Consider the following 24258-nt stretch of genomic DNA (forward strand, 5'->3'; position numbering starts at 1 on the left):
TCTCAACCAAGCCGTCGCCAGATGGAGAGAAGAACAGGGCTCGGTGACAAAACATGAGAGCAGGGGTACGTCCCAAATAGCACCCTATTCCCTTTGTAGTGCACTACTTTAGACCAGGACCAATAGGACTTTGGTCAAACATAGTCCAATATATAGGTTGCCATTTTGGACACAACCCAGTAGTCTTGCTCTCTTTTTCTAACAGGGCTGTGTCTGTCTGGGCGTTCTACATGTGATGGCCTTCACACCTTTTATTGTCTGAGAGGGAACAACTCGTCTGTTCTCATAACAATGTCAAACTTGTCATGGAGGTCAACTGGAGCTGAATTTTGGCATGCTCCAATTCAATTCAATTCAATTCAAGGGGCTTTATTGGCATGGGAAACATGTTTAACATTGCCAAAGCATGTGAGGTAGATAATATACAAAAGTGAAATAAACAATAAACAATAAAAAATTAACAGTAAACATTATGTCCCCTTTTCTGTGATTTTGTGTTATATTTGTCGATGGTTATGATAATGAAAAAATATGTTGTCAATCAATTACATAATTGTGATTCTGAAGCATTTCATTTAGCCTACTTCACCATGCAAATGAAAGGTAATTTACCGAATACAGATGGGTCAGAGTCGCCCAAGCAGCTCATCGAGTATGAGATATTTAGAACTGAAAGATATTCTGAAGATTGGTTTGCACTTCCCTTTTACATAGCTTGGTGGCACCAGAGTTCAGAAATGTCCACCTCTCCTTTCCCCTGCTCTCTCAGAGGCATCTCTCTCCACCACGGCGCTGTCAAGCAACATAACCTTACACTTCTGCACGTGTTTAATAAATTAGCACAATCTGAAGGAGGGCTGTCCATAGCCATAGAGAGGTTTCGGGTTTCACTCCGCGCAAGGGGAGGCAGCAGCAGCTCTGCAAAAAGACGCTGCAGTAATTGTTAGTGTGGATGATGTCCGGATGCCGAGAAGTTGATAACGTCCTGACTACAACATTTTAACCATACTAAGGAAACGGTCGCGGAAAAAGTTATTTTGAATTGCCTATCCCTCGCCACCTGACAAGGAATATGGTACAGAATAAATCACAAGAGGTTGCTGGAGTGAAAACGCATTCACCATCCTAAAGGATCGTTTAGAAAGGATACCGCTTTGTCTTTTGGAAATGGATTTTAGGAGTTTTTTAACTTTAGTTTAGATTTTTACTCTGCCTTTTTCACTCCACAAGGGATTTGTTTAAAGAAGCGACCGTTATTGTTGGGATATTTGCTAACGGACGTGCGTGCGCTCAGTGGCAGAGAAGGAGCAGATGAATGTAAGTCCTCGTTGCAGTGTTCTACTACTGTCAAATGTCTGTCTCACCTCGCTAGCTGAAGACTACGGGGTAATGATTATACATTGTTGCGATACATTGTTGCCATACGTTTATACGTTGTTATACATTGCACTAGTTACATGGGCGTTTTATTAGGCTAAAACTTGAGCGCAAATCGTTGCGTTGTTGTCATGTCCAGAATAGGCGAGCACATTATCATGTACCTCATCACACACAGTCAATCATGAAGTTAACGAGACAATTTTAAAGCTTGGATGCTTTTAAAGATGGATCTCTTCGTTTGACTTCTTTCCTCTTTTTTTTCCATACACATTGTTTTTATTCTTTCGGGTCCAAAGTGCAAAAGTTCACGTTTTTTAAGTGTTTACAATGTGTTATATGTCTTCGATAATTTACTCCAGGTTTTTGTTTTTGCATCTTTATTTTGGGTACTTGACCCTGATTAGTTATACAGTCATCACATTTATTGTCAAACAGTGCTGTTTTAAAAAAAAACTTAAATATATGTATATTTCAGAAATCAGCAGGACCCATGGACCCATACACATTATGTATCGTCTAATGATTATCCCGACTAGTGAAACTTCTATCGACAGGCAGGCAGGACCGTGGAACGGCTGCCTGAAAACCGATTCTCATTATAACCCAAACCATCTGTCCCTGACTGAATGCTCTCCTCTCTGCTCATTGCTGTTCTAACTCTAACTTTTGTTTCCCTCTGTGGGGGCAATCACTTCTTACAGACGGCATAACACTAGGCTGCTGCTGCCAACTCTCCTGAAGGGGGGAGCTTTAAGTATTGGATGTAAAAGGGATAGAAAAAAGATGGATATTTAGGCTATTTAACAACAGGCCATTTAACAATAGGCCCTACGTTATATTGCACTGTTTGCAAGAAAAGAGAACACAGACTGTAGGATCAATAGCTCTAGCTGAGATCCTAAACTGTAGGCTATACGATTTAAACCGTTTGAACTTTTAGAAAAACCTTCCAAGCAAACACTAATTATGTAACAAAGAATTACACATATACATTTCTGAGGTCTAGCTCTCCTTGCTTTGCCAGTTAATATAATTTAAGACATTCTAAAGGCAGTCAGAGTCATACAACCACACAACCACACAACAATAATATGATTATAACAAAAAACACATCAAACCTTTAAAGCGATTATTTGTGGTTTTCTGAAATGATTGAGAAATAATATTATGTTTTAGATTAGAATTTAAATCTGTGGTAGGCTACCCGTCATGGTCTAAACTTAGAGCACATTTCCATTGGCAACGTCACCATTCAGTCAAAGACAAACAACACCACACCAATCTCAACCAATTAGCTTAATAATACTCTGTCCACCAGTCAAATAATTCACTAGGATGTCTCTCCACTGTACTTCGTGTGCTTCCCAAATGGCACCCTATTCCCTATATAGTGCACTTTATAGGGTTCTGGTCAAAAGTAGTCTAGTGCACTATGTAGGGAATAGGGTTCCATTGGGTATTTTTTTTCCCCCCTTTCTCCACAAAACATTCCTCTCAAATTGGTTTATCCATTGAATTCTATTGTTGGCTGGGGTGTAATGCTGTGCCATTGTGTCACAATTCACTGTTGGTCCTGTAGATTACTACATAATGACAGTCAGAAGGTTGTAGTAGGTCATATTCATTACAGTGTCAACAGGGCTCTGTTCATTAGGGTTTGATGTGAATCACTGTGTTCCTCGCAATCCTTTCACTAATGTCTAATTGATTCATTTCAACTCAATCGGGTTCCATATCCCTAAACAGGTTGTTTGCACTCGAAATGGCACTCTATTCCTTATATAGTGCATTACTTTTGACCAGAGCCCATAGGTCTCCTCTCATAGGCTTATAGCCAATATTCTCTGACCATAGGTCTCTGGTCAAAAGTAATGCACTAGATACAGGGAATAAGGTGCCCTTCTGGACTCTGCCACTATCTGTTAGTATGCTGGTTCCCATGGTGCTCCAAAGTCATCCTCCTTCTGGATTGTCTTGGAGCACTGTCTGGCAGACCAGTACGCTGATGTTCCTCCCTTCTTTTCTCCCTCTCTCCTCTCTTCTTCCCTCTCTCTCCACCCATTCATCAGTTAAAATATAATGTTGGTGTTTTCCCTCCTGGGTGCCAGTGTTGTGTCAGAGAACCCTGCAGCATGTTGTCAGTTATGAGGGGAGGGCCAAGGCACATTCCTGGTCCTCATCAATAATAATTTAATAATAGTTGAGGTAACAATGACAGTCATTAGCTCCCACTGGAGAGGAATGCCAAGTATGTCTCATATCAGTGAAGCTCAAAGCAATAGATAGAGATAGATAGATAGATAGATAGATAGATAGATAGATAGATAGATAGATAGAGCTCATTGTATAATTTGCTGTTCTCTTATAGAAAGATAGTGCATGCCAAAAGACTGCTAGCTCACTGAGCTAAAGCCTATAGGCTGTATCTTTGGGAGGTCTGAGTGCTAGGTGCATCGTCTGAGTGCTTTGATGATTGGCCCATTCATTTCCTGAATACGAGTTCGCAAGCAGCCATTGGTTAAATCTGATGCGTTCCAATCACAGGAGACTAAAGCCAAGGAAAAAGTTGTGCTAAAGCCATTCACTGTAGAGTGGCTGGACTGAGGAGAAAAACTGTATATAGTTTACAAAGAAAACAGTGAAGGAAATGATGCAGAATTGTTGGATGAAACCGCAGCCTGAAACCTCGGCTGTGGCTTTCATGACAATCCAAGGATTATGTCATCAGTCAAGTCCCAGAAGCTCCATGATGAAGTAATTATTTGACTTTATTTGCAGTGTGCCTCTGTGCCTGGGGTGATGATGAGGATAAAGGGTTTATAACATACTGTATGGAGGGGAATGAACGCAACAGCACAGTAGAGCCAAGACTTTCTGATTGATTTCCTGGTTGTTGTTTTTTTTACAGCCGTAACAGAAGTATATATTAACATCGTATGGAAGCTAACTATAGTAATAACAGAAGTATACAGCTACATTGTACTTTGAAAGTGTACAGGTCAGCCTTTGATGGTCATATCTACTTGGCAGTCTCTAGTCTTGGTCTGACACAGCAAAGCCAATCATTTATGGATTTCCTGGTTATTTTCGACAGGATTGTTGTAACAACACAGCCAGAACATTTTCCTCTAAAGCTGACCAGGCATGCCCTAGAGTTTGTCCCAAAAGGCACATAGGGCACTGGTCAAAATTAGTGCACTAAATAGGGAATAGGGTGCCATTTGGGACATAGACCTAGTTTGTGCTCCTGGTATGGTTTGTCATAGTTTTACTGGCCCCTGGTGTATCAGAGTATGTTTCCCCCAAGACAGAGAGTCGTGAAGCATCTGCTCAGTGGAGCCTTCTTGCCTCTGGACTGGTACAGTACACACACATACACACGCACGCTAGTGGTTTAAGGAAACTCTAGCTACCTACAGTACCTACAGCTAAGTGTTTATAGGCCCCTCATCGTCAGTGTTTCAGACACTCAGACTGAGGTTTTAGATTAGGCAATGATTCCACAAGTCATGATCTGCTTAACATGTGGCTGTTATAATAGTATGACTTCAAACATCTGTTAGTAGAAACTGTGAATGGTTAGTGACAAGTTCATCTTTTAAACATCTACCTCGCCCTCGCCCTCAACGTCAGCAAAACAAAATAGTTGATTGTTGACTTGAGGAAGCAGTGATGGAACATGCCTCGATCCACATCAAAGGAACTGCAGTAGAGAGAGTCACAAGTTTTAACTTCCTCTGCTTCCACATCACTGAAGACTTGGACCACAACACCACCACTCTTGTCAAGAGGGCGCAACAGCGGCTCTACTTCCTAAGGCGTCTGAGGAAATTCGGAATGCCGTCCCCGGGTCCTCTCCAAATACTACCGCTGCACCATCGAGAGCATCCTGACCGGTTGCATCACGTCCTGGTATGGGAATTGCTCTTTCCACGACCGCAAGGCCGTCCAGCGGGTGGTGAAGATGGCCCAGTACATAACTTGAACTGTGCTCTCACCCATCCAGGACATCTACTTGAAAGGGTGCCTGAGGAAGGCCCGCAACATCATCAAGGACCCCACACACCCCAGCCATGAGCTGTTATCTCCCTTACCGTTGGGCAGATGGTATCGGAGCATGAAGTCTGATACCAACAGGCTCATTGACAGTTTCTATCTTCAAGCCATCAGACTGCTGAACACTTGAACTGGACTGACCAGCTGCTCTGATCCTCCACACCTTAGTACACATGCACTCACTCACTCACTCACTCACCACTCACTCACTCACTCACCACTCACTCACTCACCTCACTCACTCACTCACTCACTCACTCACTCACTCACTCACTCATTCACACACACACACACATACACACACACACACACACACACACACACACACACACACACACACACACACACACACACACACACACACACACACACACACACACACACACACACACACACACACACACACACACACACACACACACACACACACACACACACACACACACAAACACACACACATATATACATTCAGCCTACACACACATCACAACTGCTGCTACCTGACTCTTATTATACTGCTCAATTTATACACCTGACCCCCCCTTCCCCAATACCATGTACATACTGGACAGTACATTGTTCCTTCCTGTATTATACTTATGCTAAGATATGTATTCTATTCTACTGAGCCATTTACTTTATGTTCATATTGTTATCTTTTATTATTTCTTATTGTTGTTGCTTTGCTGATAAGGAACCTGCCAGTAAGCATTTTGTTGTTTCGTTGGACGGTGTCACGACTTCTGCTGAAGTCGATGCCTCTCCTTGTACGGACGGTGCTTGGCGATCAACGTCACCGGTCTTCTAGCCATCATTGATCCATGTTTAATTTCCCATTGGTTTTGTCTTGTCTTCCTACACACCTGGTTCCAATCCCATTCATTAAACCTCTGTTTCCCCTCATGTCCTTGTCAGAGATTGTTTGTTGTTGTGTTCGTGTTTTATGGATTGGTGTGCGACGGGTTCTAATACCCACATTTATTTATTATGTACTTTGGTTTTGAGTTTTTGTTTCACGTTATTAAACTACTCCATTATACTGAGTTTGATTCTCCTGCACCTGACTTCCCTGCCACCTACACACACGGCATGACAGACGGTTTATTGTATACCATGCGTATCCCGCACATACATATTTAATCTGAAACTGAGATGCTAGAAAGTGAATAACAGACCTATCTAAGATGGCACAAAAGATAACTTCAGAACTGCACAGTTTATATTTGATCAAGAGATGAGTTCATCTTGTTATTGTGTTAACTAGGGATAATAACAGACCTTCATGTTGACACAACAGATAACTGTTGTAATAGCTAGTTGCAGTTGAAGTGATAGATAGGCAGTCAATTTATATAACGTTTAAAGCAGGCTTGTTGTGGAAATGCTGGAATATGAATACATGGAATTGTTGGTCATGCTACTAATGGTACAGTAGGGATGACATGTGAGTCATTCATCTGAAAACAAAACCATAGAAGTTGACCTCCTCTCTCAGCTGTTACTGTATGTGGTCAGGAGCCAGCCTCCAGCTCCTCTTTCTCGTCACTGTGCCCATGTGTTTCAAATGATGCAACCGCTCCAACACTCCCACGCCCATAGCAATATCAAATCAGACAGGATCATGTTCAAAGGCCTGCTGGGAGAAGTGCATGTTTTTCCTGTTCGCTCGCACAAAGTCTTACACAAACACCCAGACCATCAAATACCGTAGGCAGGTCCGTCTGATTCTGTCTCCGTTCATGTGGGAAAGAGATGATCTTGCTTTTCTTGGACGTATGTGTGTGTGTGTGAGTGAGTGCGTGTGATGGCCTCACCATGAAAGGAGAAGCCCTGTGTTTTTCCAATGCTCTGTGTGTTTGTTATGGCCAGGGGAGGGAGTGCATGGATAGCCAGGGAACACACGTCAGAGCTCTATGATTGGGATGGCTTTCCCTGGCACCTTGACCTGCCCCTGTGGAAGCACTTTATCTGCTGCCCAAATGGAACCCTATTCGCTTCATACTATTGCACTACTTTTAACCAAGGCCCATAGGGCTTTATAGTGCACTACTTTTGACCAAGGCCCATAGGACTTTATAGTGCACTACATTTAACCAAGACCCATAGGGCTTTATAGTGCTCTACTTTTGATCAAGGCCCATAGGACTTTATAGTGCACTACTTTTGACCAAGGCCCATAGGACTTTATAGTGCACTACATTTAACCAAGACCCATAGGGCTTTATAGTGCTCTACTTTTGATCAAGGCCCATAGGGCTTTATAGTGCACTACTTTTGATCAAGGCCCATAGGGCTTTATAGTGCACTACTTTTGACCAAGGCCCATAGGACGTTATAGTGCACTACATTTAACCAAGACCCATAGGGCTTTATAGTGCACTACTTTTAACCAAGGCTCATAGGGCTTTATAGTGTATTACATTTAACCAAGACCCATAGGGCTTTATAGTGCACTACATTTAACCAAGACCCATAGGGCTTTATAGTGCTCTACTTTTGATCAAGGCCCATAGGGCTTTATAGTGTACTACTTTTGACCAAGGCCCATAGGGCTTTGAGGAATAGGGTGCCATTTGGAACTAGGGTTGCACATCTTAGGGAATATTCAGAGGTGGAAACATTCCATGGGAATTAACGGGAATATATGGGAATTAACAGAAATATATGCAAATTAATATTAATACTATTTAAATGTAGATGTTTTTTGCATTGGATTTATTTACCATATCATATGGAGACAGAAACATAAACCTTTTACCTTATCTCAAGTAGACATAATTGCAAAGGATTAAATCCTTCCAATAGAAATAATAATATATGCCAATAATATATATGCAATATATATGCAAATAATAATACAAAATTGTTATGAATTTTAATGAAATGAGTTGACTCTTCACATGGGATGATTTCACTGAACAACAAAAGAAAGGGAATATTGAATGATCCCCAATGATCCATCGCATCTCCCAAAATGTTTCGAACATACATCTGTAAAATGATAGTCTAGAAACTAAAGCTTTGGTTGTCTTCCTCTCAGGCTTCCATGTCTTCTCCCTGGACCTCCTCAATGTCCACCTCTTGAACGTCAGACTCTGAGGCCTCATCTTCACTGTCACTTTCCAACCTAGTTGAGGATGGTTCGTTGTCAGGCTCAAAAAGCCTCAAATTTCCCCGCATGGCCACCAATTTTTCAACCCTTGTATTGGTCAGCCTATTGCATGCTTTGGTGTGTGTGTTCCCAAACAAGGACCAGTTGCGCTCTGAGGCGGCTGATGTCGTGATTTGGAGGATGATGGAGGCAACAAGGGAAAGAGCCTCAGATCCACAAAGTACCTTCCACCAGGTGGCTGATGAGATATGTTGGCACGGCTGTCATATTGCATCTCCATCCCAAAGCCCTTGCTTGGAAGTGTACTTCGCCAGACTGCCAAGAACCTTGTCCTCATCCAGGCCAAGGTGGCGAGACATGGTGGTGATGGCACCATAGGCCTTGTTGATCTCTGCACCAGACAGGATGCTCTTGCCAGCATACTTGGGGTCCATCATGCACGCTACGGCGTGTATGGCCTTCAGACAGAAGTCTTCACGCTTTTTGATGTATATCAGAACTGCAGTTTCCTCTGCATGGAGCAACAGTGAAGTGGGCAGGGCAGTACGGATTTCTTCTCTTACATCTGCAAGCCGAGTCTGAACATCAGACAGGATAGCATTGTCTCCCTCAAACCTTGCAATGGCTACAGCTATAGGTTTCAGGAGTTTCAGGCTGCTTATCACTCTCTCCCAAAATACATCATCCAGGAGGATCCTCTTGATTCTGTCCATATTGGCAGACCGTGATATTGCCATTTCTTGGAGAGACTCCTTCCCCTCCAGGAGACTGTCAAACATGATGACAACACCACCTCAATGGGTGTTGCTGGGCAGCTTCAATGTGGTGCACTTATTCTTCTCACTTTGCTTGGTGAGGTCGATTGCTGCTCTAACTTGATGACCCTTCACATACCTAACTATTTCCTTGGCTCTCTTGTAGAGTGTATCTATTATTTCAAGTGCCATAATGTCCTTGAGGAGTAGATTAAATGCATGAGCAGCACAGCCAATGGGTGTGATGTGAGGGTAGGACTCCTCCACTTTCGACCAAGCAGCCTTCATGTTCACAGCATTGTCTATCACCAGTGCAAATACCTTCTGTGGTCCAAGGTCATTGATGAATGCCTTCAGCTCATCTGCAATGTAGAGACTGGTGTGTCTGTTGTCCCTTGTGTCTGTGCCCTTGTAGAATACTGGTTGAGGGCTGGAGATTATGTAGTTAATTATGTTTTAAAATTAAACTGTATGGAAACAGGTGAATTAACACTCCTCAGTTAGTAGGCTCAAGCAAGCTAAAACCCACATAGTAGCAAAAACTAACCATCAGAAATTGTTAACAAGTTAGAAATTATTTAAACACACTTTGCTATAGGCTACTATTTACGAGTTAACTAAAAATAATGTATGTCATATAAAATATATTCACCCAACCCAGTATTGTAATCAAAACTTACCAGAAAGCATGTAGTCCTTGGCTCAGACAGTGTAGTAGTGTGGACTCAATAGCATCTCATTAGTGTGCAAGATCTTGAGAATCAGCTGTACATGTGATGGAAGAATGAGCTGTGCATGCAGAGGGTTGCAATTCCATTGAATTAGGGATAGTTTAACTAAAATATGCCACAAGACCTAGAATTGCCTTATGTGTATCCAACAAAAAAGGTTCACTGTTATAAGATAACCTTTTTGATGAATTTAAGCAAAATTCCCCAAATTCACTTCCCATGGAAAATTTCTGGACAATTTCCGGAAATTTCCAGAAAGTTTCCGATCCTTTGCAACCCTATTTGTAACACATCCCTGACTCTCTGGTCCCCATTACCACAGTACTCAGACATATGGCACCTCCGAATGTGGCTCCAGACAGCTCTGTTTCAGTCGGGCCTCCAAATACAGTATTCAGAGTGTTTGTGTAGTTTTACTTCATGCTTGTCATGTTAATATCCAGACAGTCCGGATTAACAATTCACTCTGTGGTTTCGTTTGTGGAGAGACTCTGGCGCCCCAACGTGCCCTGTGCTCCCCTCCCTAGTGCCCCAGCGTCCCAACCCCCTCCCAGCCAAACACTCGGCTCTTCAAGGCTCAGAAGTTTCATTTGAATTAGCTGGAATCTTGACATGGAATTTGAAGCTCATTTTGAGGATTTGTGATCATACAGTCCAGGCTGATGATTAGCTGTAATTAGTCTGTGTCTGCATCCCAAATGGCACCCCATTGCATGTGGTGCACTACTTTAACCTGAGCCCTATGGGCCTTGGTCAAAAGTCATGTAGGGAATAGAGTGCCATTTGGAACACAGCCTATGTGTCAGAACTACTCTGACCGTAGACTTTCTGATAAAGCAGCGTTCAGAAACAGATCTGTACATAGTTGGAACAAAATGTTTTGAAGAGAATATCGTTGGACTTGTGCTTTGTCTAGCTTTACTTTTGTTTAACAAAATATCTCCTATCAAACATCTTAAAATGCGTTTAGAGTTTTTCCATGATTAAATAAAGTAAAATAAGATTAAGATTTACAAGATTAAATAAAGTTCTTATATGAGTCTCATTGATCATCTTATTCCCAAGCACTGATTTACTTATGCTCAATATTTGACTATCTTCTTCTCTTCTATGAATTATTCACAAAACTATTATATTATATTTACAGAGATATTCCTGTGATTGCAGCATTGAGAGGCTTGATGAGTAATAATAGCATATTTTTCCACTTCGAAGAATTGGACATCTCCCAAGATGTTGGCTGTTCACATGTACTTACACTGACACCCCAACACACACACACACACACACACACACACACACACACACACACACACACACACACACACACACACACACACACACACACACACACACACACACACACACACACACACACACACACACACACACACACACACACACACACACACACACACACAGTCTTGTACAACTAACCTTATGGGGACACACAATTCAATCCAATTGAAAATCCTATTTTCCCTAACACCTAACCCTAACTCGTACTCTTACCCTAACCTTAACTCTAACCTTAACCCAAAAACCTAACCTTAACCCTAACCCTACTGAAAAGATTTGGCATGGATTGTATGGCAACTGCTCGGCCTCCGACCGCAAGGCACGACAGTGCATAGTGCGAGTACATCACCGGGGCCAAGCTTCCTGCATCCACGACCTCTATATCAGGCGGTGTCAGAGGAAGGCCCTAAACATTGTCAAAGACTCCAGCCACACCCTAGTCATAGACTGTTCTCTCTGCTACCGCATGGCTGCTGCTACTCTCTGTTATGCTATGCATAGCCACTTTAATAACTCTACCTACATAATTACCTCAATGACCTCGAGACCGGTGCCCCTGCACGTTGACACATTGACTCTGTACCGGTACCCCCTGTATATAGCCTCCACATTGACTCTGTACCGGTACCCCCTGTATATAGCCCCGCTATTGTTATTTACTGCTGCCCTTTAATGATTTGTTATTCTTATCTCTTACTTTTTTAAGGTATTTTCTTAGAACTGCATTGTTGGTTAAGGGCTTGTAAGTAAGCATTTCACTGTCGTATTTGATGTGACAAATAACATTTGATTTGATTTGATTTATCCCTAACCTTAAAACGAACCTTAGCTCCTAACCCTAACCCTTAACGTAATTCTAACCTTAACACTAACTCTAACCTTAACCCTAAATGCCCTAGAAATAGCATTTGACCTTGTGGGGACTAACAAAATATTTCCTGGAATATAGAAAAGATGGAACATCGACTCGGTACTGGTCCTCCCTGTATTAATATTTTTACTTGTTATTTTTATTTGTTTGTTATTCACTGTGTATTTATTCCTCGTGTCACTATTTAAAAACTTGATTTGAAATAGCACCCTGTTCCCTATTTAGTGCACTACTTTTGACTAGGGCACACAAGGTTCCCCATAGGGCTCTGGTCAGAAGTAGTGCACTATATAGGGAAGAGGTTGTCATTTGGGACACTGCCGTGGTTCAGGAGATGAAACAGGCTGGTAGTGGATCGGCCATCTGGGATTGTTTCATCTGTGGGCAGCGCTGCCTATAATGTTCACTATGTTTGACAGTGGCCTTTATTTCAGATTGTTTAGCTCTAAACTTGGGAAATGTCAGAACTCTGGCACCCTTCTGTGACGTGGTGGCTCAGGCTAATAGAGGAAGGCAGCAGCGTTTGTTTGGACAGATTATGTGTTTCAGTCTGAGTCTCAAATGTCACCCTATTCCCTATTTAGTGCACTACTTTTGACCAGGGCCTGTCAGAAGTCGTGTTATATATGTAGAGAATGGGGTGCTATTTGGGATGCAACCAGGATGTGACCCCCCTCTCACTGAAGGACCGCAACACAGTAAAGACTCATTTTGCAATAACTTTTGGCGATGTGAAATCAATTGGTGCCAACAGGTTAATAACACTTAAAGGTTATTTAAAAACCTGCTTTGATTTGAACAATGAGGCATGTTTTCCATTCACAGTGCCGCCCAGAGCAGATATTGCAGCAGTTTACAAAGTAGCCGTGTCCATATTTTCTTTAGCCTTGAACTGGGCCATTTTCTATAATTAGGGGCCACATGTGCTATGTGTGTGTGTGTGTGTGTGTGTGTGTGTGTGTGTGTGTGTGTGTGTGTGCGTGCGCGCGCGCGCGTGCGTGCGTGCGTGTGCGTGTGTGCGTGCGTGTGTGTGTGTGCGTGCGTGCACTTGGTCTGTGAGGTTAGACAGCAACAGTTGAGACAAAGTCAAAGGATCAGCTGCAAAAAGAGGTGGTCATTATTTAACAGGTAATGTTGAAGACTGAATCAAGATCAAAAAGAGGTGGTCATTATTTAACAGGTAATGTTGAAGACTGAATCAAGATCAAAAAGAGGTGGTCATTATTTAACAGGTAATGTTGAAGACTGAATCAAGATCAAAAAGAGGTGGTAATTATTTAACAGGTAATGTTGAAGACTGAATCAAGATCAAAAAGAGGTGGTCATTATTTAACAGGTAATGTTGAAGACTGAATCAAGATCAAAAAGAGGTGGTCATTATTTAACAGGTAATGTTGAAGACTGAATCAAGATCAAAAAGAGGTGGTCATTATTTAACAGGTAATGTTGAAGACTGAATCATAGACCAAAAAGAGGTGGTCATTATTTAACAGGTAATGTTGAAGACTGAATCAAGATCAAAAAGAGGTGGTCATTATTTAACAGGTAATGTTGAAGATTGAATCAAGATGCAAAATACGTAGTTCATGAAAAATTATGAAAAATAATACAATAAACTTAATTGTCCAAAATAGTCATATTATCTTAACTTGAGGACAAAGGCTAAAGTGCCTCAACCACAGGGCAAATGCCAATGAACTCACATATCTGAGTATAATGTGGCATAGCTATAGTAACAGCATGTTACCTAGCAGTGGCGTACCGCAGTTTCTCGGGTCCCCCTGCAATGATGCAGCATTGGGGGAAACAGCTAACTTCCTACAATTCATTTTTGCCATGAGGCTGAGAGAAAATGTTGCAGTTTTAAAGCTAATCTCCTGCAATTCTAGAGAGAAATCCAGACCAGTTTACTTGGTATGAATGGCACTAAAAGCATAATCCAGATTGTATTTATGCAGGAAAATAAAACTAAGGCACGTGATATATCAGAAATTGTATAATAGAATCATTGTAAACCTAAAATGTTGTCTTATTAGGCAAGTCAAAATCTTAATTACAAGGATGGCCAAGGAACAGTGGGTTGTCTGCCTTGTTCAGGGGCAGAAGAACAGATTTGTACCTTGTCAGCTCGGGGATTCAATCGAGCAACCTTTTGGTTACTGGCCCAGCGCTCTAACCACTAAGCTACCTGCCGCCCCATATAATCATAGATACAGTTTATACTGTTCTGTATAAATAGCCTAAGATATATGTAAACAGACCATAAATGTATAAATGTTTTGTTTTCTTGGAAAGATGAAAGTGCTATTACATGATGCAATATCAGTAGCCTACTTGTCACATTTACAACTTTTCTAAATCCTACAATCTACTACTGATTTCAGACAGTGTTAGGCTGTGGATTGACTACATTGTTTAAAGGTTATGTTGGCATATTATCAGATAATAAAAAAATGTATGGAATCATTCCTCTGGCTAGCTTGCTAACTAACATACAGTGCAGATAAATTCTTCAAATTAATTATTTTACACAATATCTTATCGCTGCACTGGCAAACCATGGATGACCATCTCCCGGACCAAAATGGCTGACCTTTATCCCACCATAAGGTTAAAGTCCATTCTAGTATTCTAATTCCTAATTCTATGGGGGCGATCTGCCATTATCGGCAGCGCCATTGAGGCAACAACCAATAGGAATCCCCACCCGGTTGACTACTTTGACTACTTTAAAATGACAGAAGCATGGTTGAAGCCCTCAATGACGCTGACCATGCTAAACTTTGACCATGCTTCCCTAAATGAGGAGACAGCATCCTAAAAGGACCTACCCTAACTTGGCATTTAAATCCATGCATCCCCTAAACAGAAAAATTCTCAATAACAGCGATTAACACATTTGAAAGGCAATAGTATGAAACTCGTTTTACATAATAATGTACAGCAATTAGAAAGTTACTAGAAACAATGACATACTATGCATAAACACTAGCGTTTACAATGTGTTACTTCCGGCGCCGACAGAGATGGCCGCCTCGCTTCGCGTTCCTAGGAAACTATGCAGTTTATTATTATTTTTTACGTGTTATTTCTTACATTGGTACCCCAGGTCATCTTAGGTTTCATTACATACAGTCGAGAAGAACTACTGAATATAAGAGCAGCGTCAACTCACCATCAGTACGACCAAGAATATGACTTTCGCGAAGCGGATCCTGTGTTCTGCCTTTCAGCCAGGACAATGGAATGGATCCCAGCCGGCGACCCAAAAAAACGACTTCGTAAAAGAGGGAAATGAAGCGGTCTTCTGGTCAGACTCCGGAGACGGGCACATCGCGCACCACTCCCTAGCATACTTCTCGCCAATGTCCAGTCTCTTGACAACAAGGTTGATGAAATCCGAGCAAGGGTAGCATTCCAGAGGGACATCAGAGACTGTAACGTTCTTTGCTTCACGGAAACATGGCTCACTGGAGAGACGCTATCGGAGTTGGTGCAGCCAGCTGGTTTCTCCACGCATCGCGCCGACAGAAACAAACATCTTTCTGGTAAGAAGAGGGGTGGGGGCGTATGCTTTATGGTTAACGAAACGTGGTGTGGTTACAACAACATACAGGAACTCAAGTCCTTCTGTTCATCTGATTTAGAATTCCTCACAATCAAATGTCGACCGCATTATCTACCAAGGGAATTCGCTTCGATTATAATCACAGCCGTATATATTCCCCCCCAGGCAGATAGATCGATGGCTCTGAACAAACTTTATTTGACTCTTTGCAAACTGGAATCCACATATCCTGAGGCTGCATTCATTGTAGCTGGGGATTTTAACAAGGCTGATCTGAAAACAAGACTCCCTAAATTGTATCAGTATATCGATTGCGCAACCAGGGCTGGCAAAACCTTGGATCATTGCTATTCTAACTTCCGCGACGCATATAAGGCCCTCCCCCGCTCTCCTTTCGGAAAAGCTGACCACGACTCCATTTTGTTGCTCCCTGCCTACAGACAGAAGCTAAAACAAGAAGCTCCCGCGCTGAGGTCTGTTCAACGCTGGTCCGACCAATCTGATTCCACACTCCAAGACTGCTTCCATCACGTGGACTGGGATATGTTTCGTATTGCATCAAACAACAACATTGACGAATACGCTGATTCGGTGAGCGAGTTCATTAGAACCTGTGTTGAAGATGTCGTTCCCATAGCAACGATTAAAACATTCCCAAACCAGAAACCGTGGATTGATGGCAGCATTCGCGTGAAACTGAAAGCGCGAACCACTGCTTTTAATCAGGGCAATGTGACCGGAAACATGACCGAATACAAACAGTGTAGCTATTCCCTCCGCAAGGCAATCAAACAAGCTAAGCGTCAATATAGAGACAAAGTAGAATCGCATTTCAACGGCTCAGACACAAGAGGTATGTGGCAGGGTCTACAGTCAATCACGGATTACAAAAAGAAAACCAGTCCCGTCACGGACCAGGATGTCTTGCTCCCAGGCAGACTAAATAACTTTTTTGGCCGCTTTGAGGACAATACAGTGACACTGACACGGCCCGCAACCAAAACATGTGGACTCTTCTTCACTGCAGCCGAGGTGAGTAAAACATTTAAATGTGTTAACCCTCGCAAGGCTGCAGGCCCAGACGGCATCCCCAGCCGCGCCCTCAGAGCATGCGCAGACCAGCTGGCTGGTGTATTTACGGACATATTCAATCAATCCCTATCCCAGTCTGCTGTTCCCACATGCTTCAAGAGGGCCACCATTGTTCTTGTTCCCAAGAAAGCTAAGGTAACTGAGCTAAACGACTACCGCCCCGTAGCACTCACTTCCGTCATCATGAAGTGCTTTGAGAGACTAGTCAAGGACCATATCACCTCCACCCTACCTGACACCCTATACCCACTCCAATTTGCTTACCGCCCAAATAGGTCCGCAAGACGATGCAATCTCGACCACACACTCAACACTGCCCTAACCCATCTGGACAAGAGGAATACCTATGTGAGAATGCTGTTCATCGACTACAGCTCAGCATTTAACACCATAGTCATTAACTCATCATTAAGCTTGAGACCCTGGGTCTCGACCCCGCCCTGTGCAACTGGGTACTGGACTTCCTGACGGGCCGCCCCCAGGTGGTCCTCAACACTGGGGCCCCACAAGGGTGCGTTCTGAGCCCTCTCCTGTACTCCCTGTTCACCCACGACTGCGTGGCCACGCACGCCTCCAACTCAATCATCAAGTTTGCGGACGACACAACAGTGGTAGGCTTGATTACCAACAATGACGAGACGGCCTACAGGGAGGAGTTGAGGGCCCTCGGAGTGTGGTGTCAGGAAAATAACCTCACACTCAACGTCAACAAAACTAAGGAGATGATTATGGACTTCAGGAAACAGCAGAGGGAACACCCCCCTATCCACATCGATGAAACAGTAGTGGACACCTACACCACCCGATGTCATAAAGATCATCAAGGACAACAACCACCCGAGCCAATGCCTGTTCACCCCACTATCATCCAGAAGGAGAGGTCAGTACAGGTGCATCAAAGCTGGGACCGAGAGACTGAAAAACAGCTTCTATCTCAAGGCCATCAGACTGTTAAACAGCCACCACTAACATTGAGTGGCTGCTGCCAACACACTGACTCAACTCCAGCCACTTTAATAATGGGAATTGATGTAAAATATATCACAAGCCACTTTAAACAATTCTACTTAATATAATGTTTACATACCCTACATTATTCATCTCATATGTCTACGTATATACTGTACTATATATCATCTACTGCATCTTTATGTAATACATGTATCACTAGCCACTTTAACTATGCCACTTTGATAACATACTCATCTCATATGTATATACTGTACTCAATACCATCTACTGCATCTTGCCTATGCCGCTCTGTACCATCACTCATTCATATATCTTTATGTACATATTCTTTATCCCTTTACACTTGTGTGTATAAGGTAGTAGTTTTGGAATTGTTAGTTAGATTACTCGTTGGTTATTACTGCATTGTCGGAACTAGAAGCACAAGCATTTCGCTACACTCGCATTAACATCTGCTAACCATGTGTATGTGACAAATAAAATTTGATTTGATTTGATTTAAACTATGAAAACACACCGAAACCGGAGAAACCAACTAACGAGAGTGCTGCAACCTTTATCAGGGCTCAACCTAAAGCTGTGAACATGCCGGCGCCCGCTCACCTTGGAAACCAGTTCAGCAACCATGGTGAGTAGACTTAGAGAAGTTGGCTGTACCAAACAAAATAAATACAAACGCTAAACATTTCTATATAAATTAAATGGTAACCAGATTCTGGCTATTGTGTTTTTATATAATACAAAGCATAATGTTTGAAGGAATATCAGGTTAGGAAATGTTTGTAGGCTACTACAAAATCAGGCCATTTGTGTGGGGAGAAATGGAGGGAAATGTTCCCAAGTGGCGATAGCTCTCAGGCACACATTTGTGAGACGCAGAGTAGGTGAACGGATGATCTCCGCATGTGTGGTTCCCACCATGAAGCATTGAGGAGGTGTGATGGCATCGGGGTGCTTTGCTGGTGACACAGTTGGTGATTTATTTAGAATTCAAGGCACACTTAACCAGCATGGCTACCACAGCATTCTTCAGCGATATGCCATCCCATCTGGTTTGCGCTTAGTGGAATTATAATATTTTTTTCAACAGGGCAACGACATCTCCAGGCCGTGTAAGGTCTATTCGACCAAGAAGAAGAGTGATGGAGTGCTGCATCAGATGACCTGGCCTCCACAATCACCTGACCTCAACCCAATTGAGATGGTTTGGGATGAATTGGACCGCAGAGTGAAGGAAAAGCAGCCAACAAGTGCTCAGCATATGTGGGAAATCCTTCAAGACTGTTGGAAAAGCATTCCTCATGCAGCTGGTTGAGAGAATGCCAAGAGTGTGCAAATCGGTCATCAAGGCAAAGGGTGGCTACATTGAAGAATCTCAAATATAAAATATATTTAGATTTGTTTAACACTTTTTTGGCTACGACATGATTCCATGTGTTATTTCATAGTGTTGACGTCTTCACTATTAGTCTACAATGTAGAAAATAGTACAAATAAAGAAAAACCTTTGAATGAGTAGGTGTCCAAACTTGTACTGTACTGCCTACTAAGACCCAGAGACAATGGCAAACCAAGAACCAGAAAAGTTAAGCTCTGTTAGGGAGAGAAACAGTATGCGTTGGCACCCTATTCCTTACATAGTACACTACATTTGACCAGAACCCTATGCACTATTTTGGGAATATGTTTGGTTCAGTGGCGATTTTTGCATTTAAATCTTAGTGGAGCAAACTCTTTTTTTTAAATGTATGCCAGAAAAGCTACTATACAACACACAATACATGAATTGCACTATAACAGTGACAAATGGTGTCCACAAACTGTTAGGGCCTACATAAAGCTGTTCTAACAGCACAGCTTTCTTTTCAGCACCATGGAGTGAATCCTTACTGCTACACCTGGTTATCAGGGAAGCCTTGTCTGGCAGAGAAACAGTTCATTCAGACTCTTTTACTGCCTTTAAAAAAACATAGCTGATATGATTGACTTGCTTAAACAAATCTGGTTTCTACTGACAATTGAGTTGTACAAACTATGGCATAAGGGAACGATGAGCGCAGTGGTGATTTTAGCATGTATATCTTGGTGGGACAAAAATGTTTAAAAGTGGGATGCATGCCAGCAAGCCACTACACAACAATACATTAATTGCACGGTGACAAACAGTTTCCACGAACCGTTTCTTCATTATTTACCCTTCACTTGACAAGGATTTAAAGGGATTTGCCAGTATATTGTTGACTTGAGATTCTTGATAATGACTGTTAGCTTTGACTGCTAGACTTTGAAAGTATGATGTTGACATGATCAGTACAATAAAAAACATGAGTTGGCACACAGTCACAAGTATTTTAAGTAGAGGTGCTGACTAAATGCGAATGAACTATAAATTATAAAAATTATGAGAGTCGCACACTCTATATATAAACTCCCAGTAATATTTGGGGTAAATCACCAGTGTTTCGGCGTCACTGTGTCTTCATCAGTGTGTCTTCATCACTGTGCCTTCATCACTGTTCCTTCATCACTGTGCATTCATCACTGTGTCTTCATCACTTTACCTTCATCACTGTGTCTTCATCACTGTGCCTTCATCACTGTGTCTTCATCACTGTGCCTTCATCACTGTGTCTTCATCACTGTGCCTTCATCACTGTGTCTTCATCACTGTGTCTTCATCACTGTGTCTTCATCACTGTGCCTTCATCACTGTGCCTTCATCACTGTGTCTTCATCACTGTGCCTTCATCACTGTGTCTTCATCACTGTGTCTTCATCAATGTACCTTCATCACTGTACCTTCATCACTGTGCCTTCATCACTGTGCCTTCATCACTGTGCCTTCATCACTGTACCTTCATCACTGTGTCTTCATCACTGTGCCTTCATCACTGTGTCTTCATCACTGTGCCTTCATCACTGTGTCTTCATCACTGTGTCTTCATCACTGTGTCTTCATCACTGTGCCTTCATCACTGTACCTTCATCACTGTGTCTTCATCACTGTGCCTTCATCACTGTGCCTTCATCACTGTGCCTTCATCACTGTGTCTTCATCACTGTGTCTTCATCACTGTACCTTCATCACTGTACCTTCATCACTGTGCCTTCATCACTGTGTCTTCATCACTGTGCCTTCATCACTGTACCTTCATCACTGTGTCTTCATCACTGTGCCTTCATCACTGTGTCTTCATCACTGTGCCTTCATCACTGTGTCTTCATCACTGTGTCTTCATCACTGTGTCTTCATCACTGTGCCTTCATCACTGTACCTTCATCACTGTGTCTTCATCACTGTGCCTTCATCACTGTGTCTTCATCACTGTGCCTTCATCACTGTGTCTTCATCACTGTGTCTTCATCACTGTACCTTCATCACTGTACCTTCATCACTGTGCCTTCATCACTGTGTCTTCATCACTGTGCCTTCATCACTGTACCTTCATCACTGTGTCTTCATCACTGTGCCTTCATCACTGTGTCTTCATCACTGTGATTTCATCACTGTGTCTTCATCCCTGTGTTTTCATCCCTGTGTCTTCATCACTGTTTCTTCATCACTGTACCTTCATCACTGTGTCTTCATCCCTGTGTTTTCATCCCTGTGTCTTCATCACTGTTTCTTCATCACTGTACCTTCATCACTGTGTCCTCATCACTGTGCCTTCATCACTGTGCCTTCATCACTGTGCCTTCTGACATGATCAGTCCAATCAAGCTACAGGAAGATATAATGTGATTTGGCGTAATTTTATCTGTGACCAATGACCTTGAGCCTTCTTGGATGGGCACATCTAATGTAACTCTATGGCAGCACCCAGGGGCTTGAATTTTCGTGCTCTACCCTGTGCTCTACTGCGGTGACGTAGTGTCCCATGAGTGACAGAACACTGAGCCAATCACGAAGCAGCTAGAGAACATTACCAACACCTACGCTCCGCTGCTCCACCACCACAGAAAGCACTGAGCTAGGCTGAAACACCTTCATTTTGGAGCTGCCTTACTTGTTTTTAGCTAAACATGTTGGTCTCAAAACAGTTGGGACTCTGCCCCACCTGCCCTGAATGATGGGTTGCCACTGGTATGGTCAAAGGTAGGGCACCGTATAGGGAATATGGTGCTAATATGCAGCCAGGACCTGTTGACACACTTGGCTCAGTGTAGGGGATTTAAAGGGACCTGGGTTCAAATAAGCCTGACCATGTAGAACTTTAAACAAACTTAAACATAGTAAAGTATCAGCATTACTCGGGTTTTACGGCAAAGTTCGCACACACACTAATGCTATTAGACATGATATGAGTATTAAGTCAATGTTTTGTTAAATTGGTGTGTTTGAATGGACGTACTTTATAGTGTATTTGTCTTAGGTTGTGTCCCAAATGGAAACAAACGGTACCTTGTTTCCTACATAGTGCACTACCACTGACCAGGGCCTGTGCACTATATAGGGAATAGGGTGCTACTTGGGACACAACCTTAGTGATAAAGATGAAAGGGGGACACTTTTAATTCTGTCTCTGTGCGCTTTGCTTGCCAACCTCTGTATTAGACCATCAACATCTTTATTACTGTACTCTGAAGTCCTGTGTTGCCAGACAGACTTCTCGTTTCCCAAGGCTCAGGCCTGTATTTGTTCTCTTCCCTAAGGCGCCCAGCTGGCACTTAACTGGCCTGTATTCAGGATTCCCCTTTGGCATGTTCCAAAGCCCCTGGCAGCAGCACAGCTACGTCGTCCCCCTTATGCTTTCTCCCTCTGCTCCAGACTACAGGGAGGGAGAAACATCTTTGATCAGCTAGGTAGCTCTCTGTTTGTCCAGCAGCTAGTAGAACCCAAACCCCCCAATCCCTGCCGGTCAGCCAGTCAGCCAGTGGGGGAAACCATACGTGTTATATGTAATAGAGCATTTAGTACAAGAATAAGGAACTTTGTTCGAGCTATAAAGCCATAGTACAATGCTGAGTTAGTGTGTCGTTTGAGACTTTATGTTGGGCTTAATCTGGCATCATACAGTTAGAGCTATAGTAGAGCTGTAGGACCCAGGCTGGTGGCTGGGCCTGCTAGATCTATTAGGCTGCAGCAGAGTGGTCCTCCAGCTGCAACACACACACACACACACACGCACACGCACGCACGCACGCGCACACACGCGCACACACACACGCACACGCACACACACACACACACACACACACACACACGCACACGCACACGCACGCACGCACGCACGCACGCACGCACGCACACGCACGCACGCACACACACACACACACACACACACACACACACACACACACACACACACACACACACACACACACACACACACGACCAGACCAAGACCAGTGCCTGCATTATTTCTGCTGTGGCATTCGAAACAAAGATTCCTGCCTCCTTGAAAAGTCATCCTTTGTTCCTTTGAAAAAACACCTAGAAGTCCTGCCTCAGCATGGCTATAAAGTAAATCATTATTGCTCGAAAGTACTTCCATGTTGGCAGCGCAATGGAAACCTCTGTGGACTTAAATTGTACCTAATATATGGAGCTACCACAGACTTTGCCATTAGTGGATAATTAGTAGTGAAAGCTTTTAAAATCCTGGCCAACTACAGTATAAACCATTGAGATTAGGTCTCTGGTCAAACATAGTGCACTATGTAGGGAATAGGGTGCCATTTGGGATGGATCATAGGCACCAGATACAGTGAACGGATGCTTGTTGTAAACTGCTTCACTGTCTTAGAAGGCACTCAACTAGATTAATTTACAAGCCATGCATAGATAAAGACATGTAAAGAAAAGGGTTCAGCATGTCAAATTCAATATTTTAACCACAGAAAGAGTGAAATTAACAGCAGGCTACAACATAACTCTGCTGTCTACACATAAAAGTTGTCACTTAAGAATGCCCTGACTGTCGGTTTTCACCACAGAACTAAAATGAGTTTTATTTCACTCCAATTCCATGGTCTTCCACAGTTTGTACTGTGTTATTGAATGACGGCTCACAATCATGACTGACTGAAATTAGCCTTGGAATCCCATCTGGTGGAGGCAGGCTTCCAGCACCCATGATTAGAGCCAAGCCAGGAGAGGAGAGAGGAGAGAGGAGATGAGAGGAGAAGAGAGAGGAGAGAGGGAAGAGGAGAGAGGAGAGAAAAGAGAGGAGAGAGGAGGAGAGAGGAGATGAGAGGAGAGAGGTGATGAGAGGAGAGAAGAGAGAGGAGAGAGGAGAGAGGAGAGAGGAGGAGAGAGGAGAGAAGAGAGAGGAGGAGAGAGGAGAGAGGAGATGAGAGGAGGAGACATACACATGTAGCACTGTACAGTCTGAAGCGAGGATATTTCCCTGACTGGTGCAGTACTGCCACTAGGGGGAGTCTGGTAGGCCTCTCCTAAAGTAAAAAACATAATTCCTCAA

The 24258-nt window shown here is 42.9% G+C and overlaps 1 protein-coding gene across 1 annotated transcript in view; it reads left to right on the top strand.

Annotated features, from left to right (window-relative positions):
* The first annotated feature begins 904 nt into the window (after nt 1-904).
* Nucleotides 905-24258, top strand: part of LOC118395428 (protocadherin-16-like) — a 201745-nt gene continuing 178391 nt past the window's right edge. The window contains exon 1 of the mRNA XM_052521787.1: nt 905-1317. The gene's annotated coding sequence lies outside the window, so the exon portion shown is untranslated. The remainder of the gene's footprint in view (nt 1318-24258) is intronic.

Source organism: Oncorhynchus keta, chromosome 1 (genome assembly GCF_023373465.1).
Source record: "Oncorhynchus keta strain PuntledgeMale-10-30-2019 chromosome 1, Oket_V2, whole genome shotgun sequence".
Lineage (NCBI taxonomy): Eukaryota > Metazoa > Chordata > Actinopteri > Salmoniformes > Salmonidae > Oncorhynchus > Oncorhynchus keta.